Below are 22,865 nucleotides of genomic sequence, written 5' to 3'. Positions count from 1 at the left end.
AATGATGAAACTAAGAAAGTAAATTTCCATGGAATTGGCCAGTTACAAAGGTCATGATGTCACATGTCATCCTGATATCAGGAAGGGAAGAGAAAATTTGGAAAGGGCAAATTAGGCAGACACTGTTGAGAAGGATAATTTTTAGGTTATATAATGGATTGCCACATACTTTCAGACTCTTGCACTGGATAAGCAAAGATTCTTAGGTAACTAGGTTGAAAGTAATGGGGGTCCCCAGAGCATTCACGGGCTCAGGATGGCCTTTATTTAAGTTACTATTTAAAAACACCTTAATAACACTAATATCAGCGTCATCAAACTGCTACCCAACAAGCCTACCTTTTTGCAAAAAGTTAACTTCAACCACACATGGCTAAGTTTCCTGACTAATGCTGCATCAGGCAAAAATCTTGTAGTACTGAAGTGAAAAAAAAAAAAAAAAACTAATTGCTTGAGATTCTGAAATATATTAATGAAGGCAAGCCATCCGTCACTGCTCACACAATTTCCCACCAAATCCAACTGCTAGAAATTTTTCAGAGGATTCTTTTCAAAAAATGCACGTGGGTGAAAAAGTAGAAGTAAGTATGTTAGTTGAAAGTGAAACAGTTCTTTAATAGAAATGGCTATGTTTGGACCAGTGCTTTGCTGCAGAAAGAAATTAGAATTCTCTATTGGTAGGGCATCGATTATGAATGAATCTGCTTCATTATATTTACAAGTTATATTTTTCCTAAAGTGTAAGGAAATCTGATAGATAGTAATTAGTAGCAGTATAGCAAACCAATATAAATGAATTAAATATTTTTTCACTTTTCTTGATTCTTCCAGGTAATGGAAGACTGCTTTAAAATTGAGATGTAAGATGGTAGTAAATATTTGTCTCAGTTCTTCAAAACTGGAGTCAGACTTCATCAATCTTAGGTCATTGCCTCTTCTTGAGAAGCAAACACTCTATTGTTTCTTGGGTATGGAGTGTTCCTAACCTTAAACTTGAGTAAGCAAGCCTCTTTCAGTATCTCAAGACTTGGGTTTTGGGGGTTGTCTTTTTTAATACTCCCTAATGGAACTTCCTCCATTCCTTACAGAATAGGGCACCTCCTACAAAGGGAAGGTGGATATTCTAGACATGAAGTCCAAGATAATAGCCTAAGGAATGGAGGAGTCAGAGAAGTAGGTTTCTGGGTCTGAAAGCTTGCACGGCGCAACACCCACCTGCCTGGACTGCTCACCTCTGAACTGTTAAGAGGGAACCAAAATTGTGTCTTCTGTTAGCCATGGTATAGGTGGGTCTCTTGTTAAACCAGCTTAAGCCTGTGCCCCCCCTAACTCATACTGGGCCTTACTTTCTCCTCTCTTCCTCCGTCCCTAAAGGAACCTGTCTTTATTCCCTGTAAGCAGCTTTCTCACTGCTCTCTTGGACCTCATGTTCATGTCCTTTCAGCCTCTGCCTCTTTCCCATTTGCTTCCCAGTATGGCCTGCACTCAGCCAAAAATGCTGGTTGCCACTTCTCATGTCTGTATGAAAGGCTTCTTCCCTAAAGGACAGCTTTTCTCCTTCTCTCCTAGCAGCAGGTTTTACCACCTCAATGGAATCTAACAATTTAAAGCTGGAATGGGGGAAGCCTGAGTGGCTCAGTGAGTTGAGCATCTGCCTTGGGCTCAGGTTGTGATCCCAGGGTCCTGTAATCAATCCCACATCAAGCTCCTTGCAGGGAGCCTGCTTCTCATTCTACCTATATCTCTGCCTCTCTCTCTGTGTCTCTCATGAATAAATAAGTAAAATCTTTAATAAATAAAGCTGGAATCTTTTCCTAAGCACTGCAATGACCAGGATATGAGGGTTCTAATTTGTCCAAGTCCTTGTTAACACTTATTATCTGTCCTTTTTATCATAAACATCCCTAGTGGGTGGGAAGAGGGGTTTCACCGTGGCTTTGATTTGCATTTCCCTGATGGCTAATGATTTTGAGCATCCTTTCTGGCTTATTGATGGTTTTTACATATTCTTTTTTTTTTTTACAGGTGATTTTTAAATTTTTATTTAAATTTAATTAATGTATAATTTAAATAAATTTAATTAACACATATTAATTTAAATAAATTAACGTATGGTTATTAATTTCAGAGATAGAGTTCAGTGATTCGTCAGTCTTATATAACATCCAGTGCTCATTACATCATGTGCTCTCCTCAGTGTCCATCACCCAATTACCATATCCTCCCACCCTTCTCCCCTCCATCAACTCTCAGTTTGTTTCCTATAGTTAAGTGTCTTACCGTTTATATATATTTTTTGGAGAAATATCTATTCATAAATTTTAAAAATGTCTATTCAGATCCTTTGCCTGTTTTAAAAGTTGAGTTATTTATCTTTTTAACAGTGAGTTGTAAGAGTTCTTTATATATTCTAGACAGTAGTCCTTTATGAGATACATGATTTGCCATCATGTAAAGTTGTTCTGCCATTCTGTGGGTTCTTTTTTCACTTTCTTGATGATGCCCTTTAAAGTACAACAGTTTGGGGGATCCCTGGGTGGCGCAGCGGTTTGGCGCCTGCCTTTGGCCCAGGGCGCGATCCTGGAGACCCGGGATCGAATCCCACGTCGGGCTCCCGGTGCATGGAGCCTGCTTCTCCCTCTGCCTGTGTCTCTGCCTCTCTCTCTCTCTCTCTCTCTCTCTGTGATTATCATAAATAAATAAAAATTAAAAAAAAATTAAAAAAAAAAAAGTACAACAGTTTGTAATCTTGATGAAGTCCAATTTATTTTTTTCTTTTCTTACTTGTGTTTGCTTATCTAAGACTTTGCCTAACCTAAAGTCATGAAGATTTACTCCTAGATTTTCTTCAATATATTTTATAATTTCAGCTGTTACATTTGGATCTTTGATGCATTTATATTTTAGATTTTTTTTTAAGAGAGAGAGTGAGAGCATGAGCAGGGGGAAGGACAGAGAGAGGGGGAGAGAAGCAGACTCTCTGCTGAAGGCAGAGCCTGATGTAGTGCTCTATCTCAGGACTCTAAGATTATGACCTGAGTCAAAAGCAAGAGTTGGACACTTGACCACCCAAGTGCCACTAGATCTTTGATGCATTTTTTAAATTATTTTTTTTATTGGAGTTCGATTTGCCAACATATAGCATAACACTCAGTGCTCATCCCGTCAAGTGCCCCCCTCAGTGCCCGTCACCCAGTCACCCCATCCCCCCACCCACCTCCCCTTCCACTACCCCTTGTTCATTTCCCAGAGTTAGGAGTCTCTCATGTTCTGTCCCCTCACTGATATTTCCCACTCATTTTCACTCCTTTCCCCTATAATCCCTTTCAGTACTTTTTATATTCCCCAAATGAATGAGACCATATAATGATTGTCCTTCTCCGATTGACTTACTTCACTAAGCATAATACCCTCCAGTTCCATCCATGTTAACCAAATGGTGGGTATTCGTTGTTTCTAATGGCTGAGTAATACTCCATTGTATACATAAACCACATCTTCTTTATCCATTCATCTTTCGATGGACACCGAGGCTCCTTCCTCAGTTTGGCTATTGTGGACATTGCTGCTATAAACATCCGGGTGCAGCTGTCCCGGTGATTCACTGCATCAGTGTTTTTGGGGTAAATCCCCAGCAGTGCAATTCCTGGGTCATAGCGCAGCTCTATTTCTAACTCTTTGAAGAACCTCCACACAGTTTTCCAGAGTGGCTGCACCAGTTCACATTCCCACCAATAGTGCAAGAGGGCTCCCCTTTCTCCATATCCTCTCCAACATTTGTTGTTTCCTGTCTTGTTACTTTTCACCATTCTCACTGGTGTGAGGTGGTATCTTATTGTGGTTTTGATTTGTATTTCCCTGATGGCAAGTGATGCAGAGCATTTTCTCATGTGCTTGTTGGCTATGTCTTTGACTTCTTTGGTGAAAATTCTGTTTATGTCTTTTGCCCATTTCATGTTTGGATTGTTTGTTTCTTTGCTATTGAGTTTAGTAAGTTCTTTATAGATCTTAGATACTAGCCCTTTATCTGATATGTCATTTGCAGTTATCTTCTCCTATTCTGTAGGTTGTCTTTTAGTTTTGTTGATTGTTTCTTTTTTTTCTTTTTTTTCTTTTTTGTAAAGATTTTATTTATTTATTCATGAGAGACACACAGAGAGAGAGATGCATAGACACAGGCAGAGGGAGACGCAGGCTCCATGCAGGGAGCCGGACGTGGGACTCAATCCCAGGTCTCCAGGATCACACTCCGGGCTGCAGGTGGCGCTAAACCGCTGTGCCACCGGGGCTGCCCTTGTTGACTGTTTCTTTTGCTGTGCAGAAACTTTTTATCTTAAGTCCCAATAGTTCATTTTTGCTTTTGTTTCCCTTACCTTCATAGATGTATCTTGCAAGAAGTTGCTGTGACCAAGTTCAAAAAGGGTGTTGCCTGTGTTCTCTTCCAGGATTTTGATGGATTCTTGTCTCACATTTAGGTCTTTCATCCATTTTGAGTTTATCTTTGTGTATGGTGTAAGAGAATGGTCTAGTTTCATTCTTCTGCATGTGGATGTCCAATTTTCCCAGCACCACTTATTGAAGAGACTGTCCTTTTTCCAGTGGATAGTCTTTCTTGCTTTGTCGAATATTAGTTAACCATAGAGTTGAGGGTCCATTTCTGGATTCTCCGTTCTGTTCCATTGATCTATGTGTCTGCTTTTGTGCCAGTACCATACTGTCTTGATGATCACAGCTTTGTGAACCTAAAATTTGGCATTGTGATGCCCCCAGCTCTGGTTTTCTTTTTTAATATTCCCCTGGCTATTCAGGGTTGCATTTTGAGTTAACTTTTTTTATGATATGAGGTAGGGGTCCAAAATCATTCTCTCGCATGTGGTTATTCAACGGATATATCTACCCTTATTCCAGCACCGTACAGGCTTGATTACTGTAGTTTTGTAGTAAGTTTTGAAATTGGGAGTAGTATGTTCTTCAGCTTTATTCTTATATTTTTTAAAGAATGTTTTAGCTATTCTGGGTTCCTTGAATTTCCACATGAATTTTACAATTAGCTTATCAATTTCTACAAAGAAGTCAGTTGCAATTTTGTTAGGGATTACACTGAATCTGTAGATCAATTTGGGGAGTTATTGCCATCTTAACAGTATTAAGTCATCCAGTCCATGACCACAGAATGTCTTTCAGTCTACCTCTTGTTCAGAATGGGGTCTGCCAGGGTTTCTATTGTAAATTTGTAATTTTTCCTTTTTTAATTGATAAATATCATGGGTGAGATACTAATATTCTCTTTCTTCTTGAAGTTTTACCCACTGATTTTAGCATCCACCGGTTGATCTTGCCTGTAACAATTATAACTTGGAGGTTTGTCTAATGGTGAAACTAGCCAAAAAATACATATTGGGTTAGTTTTTTTCTTTATAGAAAAAAGTTGAATTATATCTTCAATTTATATTATATTTATAGAATATTTAGATTTTCTCCTAATTCCTTTTTTCTTTTCTTCTTTTTTTTTTTTTTAAGATTTTATTTATTGAGAGAGAGAGCAAATGAGAGAGAATACTAGCCAGGGTCGGGCAGAGGGAGAGAAACAGATGCCCCACGGAGTAGGGAGCCCAATGCTGACCTCAGTCCCAGCACCCTGGGATGGGATGATGATGACCTGAGCCAAAGGCAGACACTTAACTGACTGAGCCACCCAACTGCCTCAATTTTCTCCTAGTTATTTTTTTTTTAAAGATTTTATTTTTTCATGAGATACACAAAAAGGCAGAGACACAGGTAGAAGGAGGAAAAGCAGGCTCCATGCAAGGAGCCCGATGAGGGACTCAGTCCCGGGACCCCGGGATCATACCCCGAGCCAATGGCAGACGCTCAACCACTGAGCCACCCAGGCATCCCAGTTTTCTCCTAATTCTTGAATCAGTTTGGGAAATTAACTTTTCTAAAAACATGTCTGTTTCAAATTTGTTGGTATCACAATTGATGGATTTCCGTATCTTTTAAATTTCTGATTAATCAGGGGGTCCCTGGGTGGCTCAGCAGTTTAGTGCCTGCCTTCAGCCCAGGGCGTGATCCTGGAGTCCTGGGATCAAGTCCCACATTGGGCTCCCTGCATGGAGCCTGCTTCTCTCTCTGCCTGTGTCTCTGCCTCTCTCTCTCTCTCTCTCTCTCTCTCTCTCTGTCTCATGAATAAATAAAATCTTTTTAAAAATTAAATAAAGTTCTGATTAATCTATAATATAACTCCTTTTTTGCTTTTTATTTTTTAGAAAAGATTTATTTACTTTAGATAGAGAGCAAGTAGAAGGGGTGGAGGGAGAGTCTCAAGCAGACTCTGTGCTGAGCTCAGAGCCCAACACGGATTTGATCCATAACCCTAAGATCACGACCTAAGCTGAATCTGAGTCAGATGCCTAGCCAACTGTACCACCCAGGCACCCGTCTTTGATATTTTTAAACAAACTATTTTTCTTATAAAAACAGTTTTAGATTTATAGAAAAATTGCAAACATAGTACACAGAGTTCCCATACACTCCATAGTTAGCTTCTCCTATTAACATATTACATTAACACGATATATTCATTGCAATTAATCAGTATTGATTGATATCTTATTAACTTTTTTTAAAAAAAGATTTATTTATTTATTCATGAGAGACACAGACTGAGAGAGAGAGGCAGAGACATAGGCAGAGGGAGAAGCAGGCTCCTCAAAGGGAGCCCAATGCAGGACTTGATCCCTAATCCCGGGATCATGACCTGAGCCAAAAGCAGGTGCACAACCGCTGAGCCACCCAGGCATCTGATACCTTATTAACCTAACTCTGTAGTGTATTGAGATTTCTGTAGTTTTTACTAGTGTTCTTTTTCTGTTTTAGGATCCCATCTGAGATACCACAATACATTTCATCATCATGTCTCCTTATGTTCCCCCTCTTGTGACAATTTCTCAGATTCTCCTTGTTTTTTATTACCTTGACAGTTTTGAGGAGTATTGCTCAGGTATTTTGTAGGATTTGTCTGGTGTTTTTCTCATGGTTAGATTGTGGTTTTGAAATTGGGAGAGGAAGATCACAGATGTATAAAGTGTCATTTTTATTATATGTCCAGGGTACATACTATCAACATGATCTGTGCCTGCTAAAGTTGACCTTGATCACCTGGCTAAGGTGGTATTCAGTTTATCTTCTGTAAAGTCACTCTCTCCCCTTTCTGTACTACCACAGAGGAAGTCACTGTGTGCAGTCTACACTTAGGTAGTGGGAGGTATGCTCTACTTTCTTGTGGGCAAACTTATCTATATAATTATTTGTGGTTCTGCATGGGAGATTTATCTCCACCACCATTTACTCATTTATTCAATAATAATCAGTATGGATTCATGGATAATTCTTTTATGCTTTGGGATATAATCCAGTGCAGCTTTATTAATTGTTCCAGTTGTTCAGCTTTACGGTGGGCTCTTTTAGTTGGTTCCTGTGTCACTTTGACTTTCTTCTATTATTGTGGGTGTTTTTTGTTTGTTTTGAGCACTTCCTGACTTTTCTGGGACTACAGGATGCTCTAGGCTTATACATCTCCTGCCCTCATCCTAGAATTAGCCATTTAGTCAAAGTGCCCTGGTTCCTTTTATTAGAGAATGGTATTAGAATCCAAGAGCTAGGTATGCTGAGTGCTTGTTGCTTCCGAAGTATCATTGATTCTAGACCCTCTCAGCTGGCAGAGCAAAGAATATATGTACACATGTAAGAAAAACTCAGTTCATTCTATCTCCTGTTTTATTCCTGTGTGTCTCCTTTACTGCACATACGGAACACTTCAGACCCTTCTGGCCGTCAATGTGTGGAGGCTTTTCCCCACACCACACAATTGTGTGCAACACCAAGTACATGTCCTACAAGATAACTCAATTCTAACACTATCCACCGGAAATAGGGTCAGATCCCACAGGTTAGGGGCTTAGTCCCAAAGACTGCTTCCATCCTTCAGATGCCAATCACAAGTGGTAGGTCTATGGGTTATCCACAACTTCTGTCTCATTAAGCTACAAATTGGAGGTTCCCATGTGTCCCTCCTCAGGTTTGATTAATTTGCTAGAGCAGCTACAGAACTCTGGGAAACACTTATATTTATCAGTTTATTAAAGTGTACTAAAGGATACAGATGAGCAGGCCAATGAAGAATTATATAGGGCAAGGTCTGGGAGATCCCAAACACAGGAGCTTCTGTCCCCATGTAGTTTGAGGTGTGCCACCCTCCCGGTATGGATTTGTCTGCCAACCTGGAAGCTCCCTTAACCCTGTGCTGTTAGGATTTTATGGAGGCTTCCTCACATAAGCATGATCAATTGCTAATTCAGTTTCTAGCCCCTCTCTATTTGGAAGATGAGGTGTGAGGATGAAAATTCCAAGCTTCTAATCATGGCTTGGTCTCTCTGGAGACCAGCCCCCTATCCAGGAGCCATCCAGGAGCCCACCCAAAATCACTACATTGGAGCAAAAGATGCTCCCCTAGTGCTCTTATCACTTAGAAACTAAAAAGGTTTCAGGCATTGTGCTAGGATCTGGGGGAAGAGACCAATATTTATTTATTTATTTTCTAATATCTCACAGTATTTTTTTTTCTATATGTAACCATATATATTAAGGTAAACATGAAATGAGTCCATACTGATGTCTCCCATTCTAATCCATAACCACATGGATTATACTAGCCTCCTCTTTTTGCTGTAAATTTCTACTCCAGCAAGGAGAAACCTAGCTCCCACCATCTGCCATTCACTTACTTAATCATTCCAGTGGAAATGTATATAGCAGTATCAAAATTGTTAACCTGTACCCCAATGGAATATAACTTTATCAGAATATAGCGCTTATGTACAGGTGTTTTTTTTTTTTTTTTTTTTTTTTTTTTTTTTTTCCTTTAGTTTTACAGACCACTCATTCCCAAAGTTATTTAGGGCACCATCTTTTTCCCTTATAAGCTCCCTGTGAGCTTATTTCACAATTTGTAATACTGTTAGAATGTTTTGCATTCTTCATTCCATCCTCCAGTTTCCCAGACCTCCTAAATGATTTTTTATTTGATTTAATTTTTTAGTAATCTATACCATATGTGGGGCTCAAACTCACAACCCTGAAATCAAGTCACATGCTCTTCCGACTGAGCCAGTCAAGTGCCCTCTAAATGATTGTTTATTTTGCATATATTAAGGCTCACTCTTTGCACTATAAAGTTCTATGGGTTTCAACCATGCATGGTGTCCTGTATGCGCAATTACAACATCATGCAGAATAATTGAACTGTCCTAAAAAAAATCCCCTGCGCTGACCAGCTCAGCCCTTCCTCCCATCCTCCTGAGCTCCTGACGATCACTGAACTTTTTTTAAATTGAAGTATAGCTGACATTAGTTACAGATGTACAACATAGTGATTAGATGACTATATACATTATGCAATGCTCATCATGATGAGAGTAGTTGCCATTTGTTACCTATTATTGACTATATTTCCTATGCTGTACTTTTCATCCCCATGACTTACTTATTTTATAACTAGAAATTTGTTCCTCTAAATCCCCTTCACATATTTCACCTGTCCTCCAATCTTTCTTGCCTCTGGTAACCACCAGTTCTCTGTATTCATGACTGTGTTTCTATTTTTTTGTTGTTGTCTGTTCATTTATTTTTTAGATTTAGATCATATGGTATTTGTCTTTCTCAGACTTATTTCGGTTCGCATAATAACTACCCTGTAAGTCCATCCATAGTGTTTCAAATGGCAAGATTTCATTCCTTTTTATGGTTGAATAATATTCCACTGTGTATATACAGCACATCTTTATTCATTCATCTATCAGTGGACACTTAGGTTGCTTTCATATCTTGGCTATTGTAAATAATGCTGCAATAGACATAGAGGTGCATGTATCTTTCCAAATTAGTATTTTTGTTTTCTTTGGGTAAATACCCACAGTCACTGAACTTTATACTCTTACAAGAGTTTTGCCTTTTCCAAAATATCATGTAATTGGATTCATACATTATGTAGCCTTTTCAGACTTGCATCTTTCATTTAAGTTTCCTCTATGGCTTTTAATGGCTTCATAGCTCATTTCTTTTTACCACTGAATAAGATACTATTATTTATAGCTGTACTACAGTTTATTTATCCATTCACCTATTGAAGGACATCTCAATTGATTCCAATTTTTGGTGATAAGGAATAAAGCTACTACAAATACTCGTGCCTGTTTCCATTTTGACTAATCATTTATGTCACTCTATCTTTCCTTGATTAGTCTTACTTGACTTTTTTAAAGCTCTACACAGGGCTTGAATTCACTACCCCAAGGGCAACAGTCACATTTTCTACCCACTGAGCCAGCCAACGCCCTAGTCTTGCTTGACTTTTATCTACTTTATTACTTTTTAGAGAACCACCTTCAAGTTTTATTAATCTTTTTAGTGTATTTTTATTTTCTATTTCATTGACTTATTTTCTTAGGTATACTATTCTTGGAGCTGATGTTTCTAGCTTCTTACATTAGAAACATTAATTTTCAGTCATCTCTAATATAAATGTTTAAGGCTATGAGAATTTTTATTCAAGCCCTGCTTTTGCTGCCTGCCACAAGTTTTGGTACATAGTGTTTTCTTACCATTCAGTTCTAAATATTTTTGTTTAAATTTGTCGCTATGAATTTGTAGCATACATATCTGCCAAATTGTGTGATGTTCCCCAGTATCCTGAGTATGGGTACAGGAAATGTGGAAATTTAAGGATAACCCAGGCTTAGAATTTTGTCTGGAAAGTACACCCCAACCACTGAATCTAATTTCACACCTCACGTCCACATAGGCTTTCTTTAATTAGAGAATCTGTCTCTCATTACACTCTTTCTTCATTTCACTCTTGCGTCTATCACACATGTCCATCATTAAATGTCGATGCCTAAATTGGCTTATGATACTGGGGACCGTGGGAGTGTCATAGGGGACTATAAGAGATGGAAATAGGAGAGGGGAAGGCCATTTACAGACAGCTGGAGCCTGAATTGGCAGAAAAGGCTAACCTCCCTTTGAGAGTATGGAAGTGCCAATATTATCTTTAATCTGCTGCTCAGAACTATCACAGTTATCCTTCACAATTACCCACAAGCACTCAGTATACTTGCTATATCGGTAATTATACTGGGGCCTTCTTGAAATTGACAAGTGACTGTTCTCCTCATCCAAGTCACTTGAGGGAAAGGAACCACTGCAGGAGGCAAGGTGACACAAATCCAGAGACACATGGGAGCAGAGTGAGCCAGAAGCGACCATGGAAACAAGCCCTGGATCTAGGCTGATATCCTGGGCAGGATATGGATTAGGGTAGTGTTTTTTCTAAGCTGCAGGGTATCCTTTCCTTTAGAGGAACATGAAATAAATGTAATGGGTTGCAATCAGCAGCTGTTTTAAGTGAAATAGGAGGGAAAGAATAGAAAATAACATTGTGTCCCAGCATAAGATAATTACTTTCTGTGAGATTTTCTAATGTGTATGTATTAGATCATGAGATAAAATGTATTTATAACTGAGGGTCATAGTAAAAAAAAAGTTGAAAACATTCTGGACAAGAGGCTTAAAGCAGAAGTCTAAGTTACATATGAGAGTGCAGAAGAAAGAACATATGGAAATGTGACCAAGGAGGAGATATTTGAATTAGGTCTCTTTTTTTAAGATTTTATTTATTCATGAGAGACAAAGAGAGAGAGAGAGACAGAGACACAGGCAGAGGGAGAAGCAGGCTCCATGCAGGGAGCCCAATGTGGGACTCGATCCCGGGACTCCAGGATCACACCCCGGGCTGAAGGCAGATGCTCAACCGCTGAACCACCCAGGCGTCCCTGAGTTAGCTCTTAAAAGGACTAAAGGGCACTCTAAAGGAAGTGCACGTACAAAGGCATTTTTGGGAAGCAGCAAGAAATCCATGAGCAAGGGACCTCCTGTAGGTAGGGAGGCATGGCAGAAGAGGAAGGTGAAGAGGAAGGTAAGTGGAGGCTCCATTGTGAACCTTACATCTCTGCTTCTTTATAAAACATGGATAACGTTATCTTTTATTAGGGATGTCGTGATAATTCCACAAATTCTTCTTCAAAATACTTTGAGAATAAAGTAGTACTATTTAGTTGTTCCTTTGTAATTTTTTTTACTTGCATTTGGGGGTACATTGTTAACAGCTAAATTTCCAAGAATCACCTGCCTTCTACGCTTATTTTTCTCATTTACATATGAAGGCTCTAAGGCACTTGGGCAACTCAAGTCAAATGGCAGATTACTCCCTAGCTCAGTTCTTTTCTCACTAAATATGCCATCTCCTTCTCTGGTCTCATTGGCCAGCCTGAGAAGTGAGCAAATCAGCCAGCTACCTACTTAAGGATTTGAAAGATGCTAAAAGGCCTCCATCTAAAAATGCCTCCCCAACATATGATTCTAATTCTATGCACTCTCCAGTGGTCTCCTTGAAAAGACACATCCTTTCCAACTTGTCTAAGGTATGAAGTTACCCAACAGGGATTATTTATTAGCTAATTACTTAGCCTGGTCACAGAAGCCACCTCCAATATCACCCAGAATAGAGGAGGGACCTGTAAGAATGACACCCAGAATCATATGATTTGATGGGTTAAGGGAGTGGGTAGAGGAGATGGAGGTGGAGTTAGGAATTAAGAGGAAAAAGATCCAGAACTTGAAGCATCATTAGGGAAGGCAAAAACCCTTGAGGAGCCTTAGGACTTAGAGCTTTAGGACTTCTCTCTTATGCATTCCTAAGAGAAAAGATTTTTAAAAGAGTAGATGGGGATTTAGTTTTTAATGGGTACAGAGTTTTAGTCAAGGAAGATGAAAAAGTTCTGGAGATGAATGGTGATGGTGGTTGTGCAAGAATGTGAATGCACTTAATACCACAGAACTGTACACTTAAAAATGGCTAAAATTATAAGTTTCACAATATACTACAAATATATCCTAGATAATCTGTGAGGGAAATGAAGTCAAAACTATTTTCACCAGTCCTTAATATATTAGTCAGCCTTCCAAATGGTGCCAATGATCCTCATCTCCTAGTATACACTCCCTTATATTGTCTACCCTGCCCCCACTTCCTGCCACAGTGGATAGGGCTGACCTGGGTAACCCAGTAGGATAAAGCAGAAATGACTCCCCAAGACTAGATCATAAAAGACATTGCAGCTTCCAAATGGTTCCCTCTTAGATCTCTTGCTCTGAGGGAAGTGAGCTACCATATTGTGAGGACACTTGGCAGCCTATGGAAAGGTCCAGGGATGAGAAACAGAAGCCTTCAGCCAAGAGCCAGCATTAACCCGCCAACCCACTGAGGAGCCACCTTGAAAGCAGATTCTCCAGCAGCCACATCCTACATCTGTACTTCAACTTCATGACAGAGCTTAAGCCAGAACTACCCAGCTCCCACATTCCTCACCCACAGAAATTTTAAGATAATATTTATAGTTATTTTAAGCCATCATTTTGGGGGGTAATCTGTTGGACAGAAATTGATAACTAATACAGAGTGCATGAAGACCCTCCATCAACTGCCTGAAGCTGATGAGATCTTTAATCATTTATATATCTCTATTCTGGGAATATTTCACAGTTGCTTGAAAATATTCAGTGATCCCATTTAGATAAAGTTGTACTTAGCTTTACATGTTTTGAACACCCAACAGATATTCCTTAAAAATATTTCCAAAAAAAAAATTCCCCAAAATTGGAGAGGCATTGCTGAATCTCATTTTTTAAAAGATGTATTTATTTGAGAGAGAGAGAGAGAGCACGACCAGAGGGAAGAGGCAGAGGGAGAGGGAGAACCAAGCTTCCCTCAGATCAGGGAGTCTGATGCAGGGCTCGGCTCAGTCCCAGGACCCCAGGATCATGACCTGAGCCAAAGGCAGATGGTTAGTCGATTGAGACACCCCAGCACCCTGCATTGCTGAATTTCAGACACTTAAGGCTAGCAAGAGTGATTCCTAACATAATACACCTTGTCAGGTAATGGAAAAGTTTTTCCTTTAATACTATAGATCCAATGCTTAGAAAACTGAAGATGGGCCAGTATTTTAAGTCATTTTACTCCTTAGAGTGTGTGAACTCTCCTTAAATATATTTGTATAAAAAAGTGAAGGTGGGGCCCCTGACTGGCTCAGGTGGTAGAGCATGTGATTCTTGATCTCAGGGTTGTGAGCTCAAGCCCCACATTGGGTGTAGAGATTACTTAAAAATAAAATATTTAGAAAATATAGAGAGGAGGTATATAAACACAATTAATTTTTAAAAGCAACTTAAGAGCTTTGTTAGGGCTAACTCCTTTTGTCTTGGCTGTGTGTGTGTGTGTGTGTGTGTGTGTGTGTGTGTACCTACCTAGAATCTAATCTTGGCATCTTGAGTGTCCAGTTTTTCAGCCCAATCTTGACAAACTGGAGGGGGGGGCCTCCACTTTCTCCAACAGCCTGGTCAGGCTAACTCATATGTCATTCCACCAGGGCAGCATCAGCACAGTTAGCTGTTCCAGGATGTGCAGCCTATCAACATGAAGAATCAGAGAGCAGTTCAGGAATTGAATCCATCTCGAAACTGATGAAGGATTAAGGGATGTGGGAGAAGGAATGGTCTTTTTCTCTGCAGCCCACTCATCATGGGATGAGAATCTACTTGTGTTTTGGTCAGTATTTTTATGGAAAGTATTAAAGAATATTCAGTGACATACAAATAGTATGCAGAATAGTATAATGAAACTATATTACTAATAAGCCAACTTTCAACAAACATCAGATCAGACAAGCTTGCTTCATCCTCACCTAATTCTTTTCCTTCTGAATTATTTTAAAGCAAATCTCAGTATCAGTTTAAAAAAAACATAATAATATCGCTATCACATTTTAAAACCATATCACTAACTCCTTTTTTTTTTTGTATCACTAACTCCTTAAGCAGATTTGTCTTTAATATCAATTACTCTCATCACTAGTTCTCTAGAAGTAGGCAACAGGTGGGAACCTCAGGTGCAATGGGCGTATGACTCAAAGCCATTGGCCTGTTCTTCTTATGGGTGGTTTAAGAAATGTCCTTAAAGGACATCTGGTAAGGCACATGTGGTCCAGAAACATCACATCTCAGATGTCAGAAAAATAGAAAACAAATAGCAATGTTTTTCTGACTATCCAGCACCCATATTCAAGTATCCAACTTTGGCTACATTGTCATTCCTACTCAGTTTGTGTAGAGCTTCATTTCATCATTTTCCAGGTGATTTTCAGATAAGTCAAGAATGCTCAGTTTGGCCAAATTGTGAAGATTCTGAGCTGGACAAAAAATTCAATCCAAAATAAAAAGCCTTTTAGGGAACTACATATGGATTTTTAAATATCCTTAGAATGCTAAGGCTTTATCTTCTTTGTTGATAATATACAAACCATTATTTGACCTGATTAATTAAATTATTTATTCCCAAAGTTATCTGGCTGCATTTAACCCTGAGCTCCCATGGCTGTGACTAAATGGACAGATATTTCAGTCCTAAGTTCTGACTAATAAACTTCAGTTCACATAAAACCTAATGCAGCATAAAATATAGTTATGTCATTATAGGAAAGTCACTCCATTTCTCCAAGCCTCCGTGTCTTCATCTTTAGAATGAGGAAGTTGCAGTAGATAAAATGTGAGATTGCTTCCAATTCTAAAATGCCCTTATCATGCAGGAGAAACAAAGGAACAACAAAAATAACAAAAAGCAGATGCGATAAGCAACTTTTTGTTGACTTCAGCTTAGATGATTTTGGTAATGTCATAGTTGTGATGTTGATAATAAAAACTTAGAAAGTAAAAAAAACACACAGGTGAGAAAAATAGAAAACAAATAGCAAAATGGCAGATGAAAATATTTATATCAATAATTACATTAAATGTAAATGGACTAAACATTGATCAAAAGGCAGAAATAAGACTGGATTTCTTTTTTCAAAAAGCAAGACTCAACTCCATGCTATCTGCAAGAGATGTAATTTCTTGACAAAGACACAAATATGTTGAGGTAAAAAATATGGAAAAGTAGTTTACATGTAAGCATTAATCATAGAATACTATCAGTCTAGCTAACAACTGCTTAGTTCTTTTCTTCACTTTAGATACATATCATGGTTGCTTAATCTAGTTGAAGTTTTTCCTATCAAAGAAGGAAGTGGTTCAATGGTTGAGCATCTGCCTTTGGCTCAGGGCATGATCCCGGGGTCCCAAGATTGAGTCCCACATCAGGGTCCATGCAAGAAGCCTGCTTCTCCCTCTGCCTATGTCTCTGCCTCTCTCTCTATGTCTCATGAATAAATGAAGTTTTTCTATCAAACTGATAAGAAAAATCTCCACTTAAAGAAGTCAAGTTTTTCATGGATATGAACTTTTGTTATAATATTTGCTAATTTTTTCTATTTAAAAAAATATTTTTTTAAGTAAGCTCTACACCCAATAAGAGGCTTGAACTCATGATCCCAAGATGAAGAGTCACATGCTCTACTGATTGAGCTGGCAGTTGCTGTAGCTATTATTATTTTTAATCAATCATATGAACCCTTGTCTTAGAGGAAAGTAACTTCTGGGGTTTGGTGCTTTAACATTAAAAAAAAAAAAAAAGGAACTTCTCTCAAAAAGTGTACAGCTGCCATATTTAGTTCTAAATCTGTCACTCCCCAGGGTCAGGTAAAGAAAGAGTGTACTTATCATTGTTGTCCTAGTAGAGGCTAGACAACCTCTTCTGATCATGGGTTTCTCTAGCTTTTGGTTTATATTAGCATACAAATGATTTCCTTAGTAGTCTTTACAGATTCCTAACAGTTTTATATTCTGTTTTAAGAGGGCTAGACCATCTTTTCCTTAAAATATAAATTTAAAAATATGAATTGAACATATCCAGTTTATCTAGATATATGGAGGGGTTTCTCAGTACTTGGTATGTATACCCTCTGGGAACTCAAAAGACTCAACTCTTATGTTAACGGAGTTAACATTAATTCCATCTTAACAGGACAATTAGTAAGAACTGGACAGCCTGAGAACATTTAAGGAAATTCTCTCTCTGCTTCTCAATCATTTATTTATCCAGTCATCCAAATATTTATTAGGCAGTTATTATGTAACAGAACATGTGCCAAGTTTCAATTACCTATATCTTGTTTACTTTCTCTTCACCATCTCTTAAAATTATAATATCTTCAATTATTCTGAAATTTTCTCCTAATTCTCCATTTTTAATAAATTTTTATTTAAGTCATGGAGAATATCATTAAAAACAGGCTAAGTACTACCTGGACATCTTTATTATCTTTTCCAGTTTCCCTGAAAATTAAATATTCATTTGAGAGACTTAGCATGCATTAGCATGAAAGTATCACATGTTCTCTTACACTGTTCTCATTCAGTTAATGCAGGCAACAATTATCTAGGGTTTTCACGGTGTTTGCTGACAGGCAGCAGCAAACTAATTGGATTTCTTCAAGGTCACAGGGTTCAGCTGACAGACTTTACTATGTAATCCATTCCCTTCCCGATATCAGACAAGTGGGTCATATGAAGTAAACTCATCTTCTTCAGGTTTGTCAGACTTTCAGCTGCAAAACATTGGAAAGGAAATACATTAAGGCATGAAGTTAATTTGATTTAAACATAGATTACTAGACTGAAAGGAAGGTAAAGAGCAATTGCACAGAGATCTTGCCATGCTCTTTCTGTAGACCTTGAGTTATAAAAAGCCAAAGAGAGCTATTCTTTCAACTCACTATCCAATCTCCTGGACTATACAAAGGTCACCTATGTGAAAGTCATTCTTTCAGCAGCATGGAAACACAGGAATGCTTTGTTTTTGTTTTTTTGGCCAGAGATGGGTGTATTCTTTAGCTAAAAATATGTTCTCCAAATGTAGCAGAAATGGACTAGAAAATAATAACAGAAAGATAACAAGGAAATCTCCAAACACTTGGAAATTTAACAATAGACTTCTAAAGAAGCATGCATCAAGGAAAACTAGAGAATGTTTTGAAAAATATAGAAATGAAAATATATCAAAATTTAAAACTAACACTGTGCTTAGAGAAAATTGAATCTATGGTTTAAATTTTTCCAAAAAAGAAATCTGCAGACACAGATAATTTAACCTGCAAATGCTATCAAACATTCATAGAAGAAATAACACCATTTCTATAAAATCACTTCCAGAGGGACGCCTGGAAGTGGCGTCCAGAGGGTGGCTCAGCGATTAAGCGTCTGCCTTCAGCTCAGGACGTACGTGATCCTGGAGTCCCGAGATCAAGTTCCACATTGGGCTCCCTGCATGGGGTCTGCTTCTCCCTCTGTCTGTGTCTCTGCCTCTCTCTGTGTGTCTCTCATGAATAAATAAATAAAATCTTAAAAAAAAAAATCACTTCCAGAAAGTAGAAGTGGAGGGAACACTTCCCAGCTCTTTAATGATGCTGTCATTAAATGATACAAAACCTAGACCAAAAACATAAAGCAAAAGAAAACTTCAGACCAATATATCACTCAGGAACATAGAAGCAAAACTTCTCAACAAAATGTTACTGAGGATTCCAGCCATATATAAGAAGAATGTTATACTACCACCAAGTGGGCTTCCTACAGGGAATGCAGAGCTGTTTCAATATTTGACTATCAATCCATATAATTCAACATATTAACAGTCTAAGAAGAAAAGCTGCATGATCAATTATATTGAGGCTAGAAAAACATTTGATGTCATCTGACATCCATCCATAATAGGAATTCACAACAACCTAGAATAGAATGGAACTTCCTCAACCTGATAAAAGTCATCTACAAAAAAACTACTTTTGACATCATACTTAGTGGTGAAAGTCTGAATGCTTTGTTCCTCATATCAGGAACAAGGGAGGATTTTTCTTTCACCCCTCCTATTCAACATTGTGCTGCAAGTCATAATCAGTGCAATAAAGGAAGAAAATAAAATAAATGCAAATTGGAAGGGAAGACATAAACCTGTTCTTGGAGGTGACATGAAGTGAGTTCAGCAAAGGTGTAGAGTATAAGATCAACTGACAAAAATCAGTTGCATTTCTATATAGTAGCAATAAATAATGGCAACCAATTTTTTAAAATTCTATTTACAATGAAAAAGTTAGGTGTAAATCTGATAAGACATATACAGGATCAACATGATGAAAACTACAAAATGATGATAAAAGAAATTTTAAAAATCTAATTGAAAGAGAAACCATGCTCATGGATTGAAAGATTCAACCAAATAAATATGTTGATTCTCCCTAAATTGGTCTATAGATTTCATGTAATTCCAATCAAGATCCCAGGAAGAATTTTTTTTATTTTTTTTATTTTTTAAAAATTTTTCCAGGAAGAATTTTTGATAAAATAAACAAGGTGAAAGACAAGGGAACTAGAATATAAAAAACAATTTTGAAAAAGAATAAAGGAGAAACAACATTACTCAATCTTATGACTTACTGAAATCTACAGTCACTAAGGATGTTGCCAAATGATGAATCAATAAGAGAAGAGAGTCCAGAAATACACCCACATAATTACACTCAAATGATTTTGGACAAAAGTACAAAGGCAATTCAAACATGAAAGAATAGTCATTTCAATAAAAATAGGACAACTGGATATCCATATGCAAGAAAAATGAACCTTGGTCTAACCATCATAATTTATATAAATGTTAACTCAAATAGATCATAAATCTAAATGTAAAATGTAAAACTTTAAGAAGAAAATGTAGGAGAAAATCTTTGTGACCTAGGGTTAGGCAAAAATTTCTTAGAAATCACACCAAAAGGGGATCCCTGGGTGGCGCAGCGGCTTAGCACCTGCCTTTGGCTCAGGGCGCGATCCTGGAGACCCGGGATCGAATCCCACATCAGGCTCCCGGTGCATGGAGCCTGCTTCTCCCTCTGCCTGTGTCTCTGCCTCTCTCTCTCTCTGTGACTATCATAAATAAATAAAAAAAAAATTAAAAAAAAAAAAGAAATCACACCAAAAGCATGATTTTACAAGCAAATATGGACTGCAACTAAATCTAAAATTTTTGTTCTATGAAAGATACCATTAAGAGAATGAAAAGACTAGCTACAGATTGGGAGAAAATATTTTCAAATCACTTATCTGACAAAGGACCTGTATCCAAAATATATAAAGAACACTCAAAATTCAACATGAAGAAGATAAATTACCCAGTTAAAAAATGGGTGAGAACTTAGACACTTTGCCAAAGAGGTATGTAGTTGGCAAACAAGCCTATGAAAACTTTTTTCACCTTTTACCAGCTAAGTATGATGAAATAACACTGCACCCAGAATTCCAGTTGCTCCACATCCTCCTCAGCACTTGGTGTTACCCGTTTTTTGTTTTTTGTTTTTTGTTTTTTTGTTTGTTTGTTTTTGTTTTTATTGTAGAGCAGTTAGAGAATGACAAAATTTAAAAAACTCACAAAGGAGGGCTGCCCGGGTGGCTCAGCGGTTTAGCGCCTGCCTTCAGCCCAGGGCGAGATCCTGAAGACCCAGGATTGAGTCCCACATCGGGCTCCCTGCATTGAGCCTGCTTTCTCCCTCTGCCTGTGTTTCTGCCCCCACCCCCCACCCCGTCTCTGTGTGTGTCTCTCATTAATAAATAAGTAAAATCTTTAAAAAAAAAAAAACCCACAAAGGATATTAAGTCCTTGTGAGAATGCAGAGCAGCTAAACCTCTCATACATTGCTATTAGAAATGTAAAATGATACATACTGGAAAATAGCTTGGAAGTTTCTTAAAAAGTTAAACAAGCACTTATCAAATGGCTTAACAATCCCACTCCTAGGTATTTACTTAAGTGAATTGAAAACTTATTTTCAGGGATGCCTGGGTAGCTTAGTCAGTTAAGTGTCCAACTCCTGATTTCAGGTCAGGACATGATCTGAGGGTGGTGAGATTGAGCCTCATGTGGGGCTCTGTGCTGGGTGTGAAGCCTGCCTAAGATTCTCTGTCTCTCTCTCTCCCTCCCCATCCTGATCTCTCTCTCGAAAAAAAAGGAAAACGTCTTTTCTTTTTTTAAAAATATTTTATTTAAATTCAATTTGCCAGCATATAGTATAACATCCAGTGAGGAAAATTTATTTTCATACAAAAACCTTCATATGAACATTTATAGAAGCCCTATTTATAATCACACAAGCTGGAAATAACCTACATGTCTTTAAGAGGTGATAAGATAAACTGTGGCACATCTATACAACACACCACTATTCAGCAAAGAAAGGGACAAACTAGGAAGATTCTGAAGAGACATGGAGGGCAGAAATAGAAACCAACCTTGGGTAGAAATGACAGGGCACTGGATTTTAGCTATAAGAATGAATGAGCACTGATTACAAACTCAAATGTCAACAAGGTTCAGGAAGATAATATTATTACAAGAAGTAGAACAGGTGGGTGCTGTGCCCGCATGGAGATGGTGTGTCTTGTCCACAGAGTATAAGAGCATCTCAGGAAGCTCAAGCTGATTGTTACCAAATGGAGATGGGCATGCAGTTGCCAGACTTACACTTTTCAATAGAAATGAGTGTCCTGTATTTTCACACTGCAATCTCCCAATCGCAAAATGCTGCCAACTCCAGGGAGAAGAATCATGAAGGGGATGGGAACGGGAAGAAGACTTCATTGTAGATTGTTTATAATTTGGATCATGTGAGAATATATTACTCAAAAAATAAATTATAAAAATTAAGAACAAAATATTGACAAACATTCAAAAGAAAATTCCACACAATATGTAGGCCAAACTCAGCACATGGGCAACCAGTTTGCAAGATCAGTGCAAAGAAATAGCCATCAAGAGGAGCTGGTGAGCTTCCTGACGCAGAAGGTAGCTAATAGAGTCCCAGGGACCATGCAGAATCTTATGGAAGGGGTTCTTTCATTGAGAAGGTGGCAAAAATTATCTGTGCAAAAGATTCTAGATTTTTTTAATGGTACGAAATTTCCTCCACAGGATGACAAGTGAGGCAGAGCCTGATGGGAAATCAATTGTGAATGAAAAGTAATCATAGATTACAGTCAAGTAGAGCAAAGCTCCTGCGGCCCATAGCTTCACACCACAACAGCTCCTGTTCCAGACAACAGGGATGATCTACACAGAGAAGTTGGTCTACACAGGTAAGGCAGACATTCACCTTTAAGACTATTTTGAATTTGGGGAAAAATCCCCCTTATTCAGAAAGATTGGCCCAACATGTATGAGTCTGAGATCTGAAATTTCTTTGTGTTACACAAAATCTGTTACCAAAATCTTCTATCAAAATGAACGATACTTGAGGGTAGGGTGGGGCTGGGTATGTTCTGCAGTTTCCTGGGTGAGAACCCAGTAACACAATAGCTACCAGCTCCCGCAGGTGATTAGTTTACAGGCTGGATTTCCTCCCAGACCTGAAGTGGGAGAGGTGTCATTTGGCAGAGAAGCAGTGGGAGATGGAGATGCTAAGAAGGGGGATAGGTCAATGAAGACAAGCTTAACCTACCATACACACACACACACACACACACACACACACACATCACACACACACGCACCCCATATAAACTATAGTGCCATTCAGTCAGACTGTATAGCTTCCGCTCGGGAATCCTTCCTAGTGCCTCCCAGTATGACAGCTTCCCTATCACAGACCTCTCTCTCAGTCCCTACCTCCCTTCCAAGTCCTGACACCTGGTTGAAAGTATTAGAAAATCTAAAGCAAAAAAAAAAAAAAAAAGAAAAAGAAAAAGAAAATCTAAAGCAAAACTATATGATA

At 38.3% G+C, this 22,865-nt stretch overlaps 1 pseudogene; it reads right to left on the bottom strand.

Moving 5' to 3' along the window:
* Positions 1 to 202: 202 nt before the first annotated feature.
* Positions 203 to 21,736, bottom strand: LOC140593743 (NLR family CARD domain-containing protein 4-like; annotated as a pseudogene).
* Between the last annotated feature and the right edge of the window lie 1,129 nt (positions 21,737 to 22,865).

This window comes from Vulpes vulpes, chromosome 8, assembly GCF_048418805.1.
Source record: "Vulpes vulpes isolate BD-2025 chromosome 8, VulVul3, whole genome shotgun sequence".
Taxonomy (NCBI): domain Eukaryota; kingdom Metazoa; phylum Chordata; class Mammalia; order Carnivora; family Canidae; genus Vulpes; species Vulpes vulpes.
This window is presented reverse-complemented; position numbering and strand designations above follow the sequence as displayed.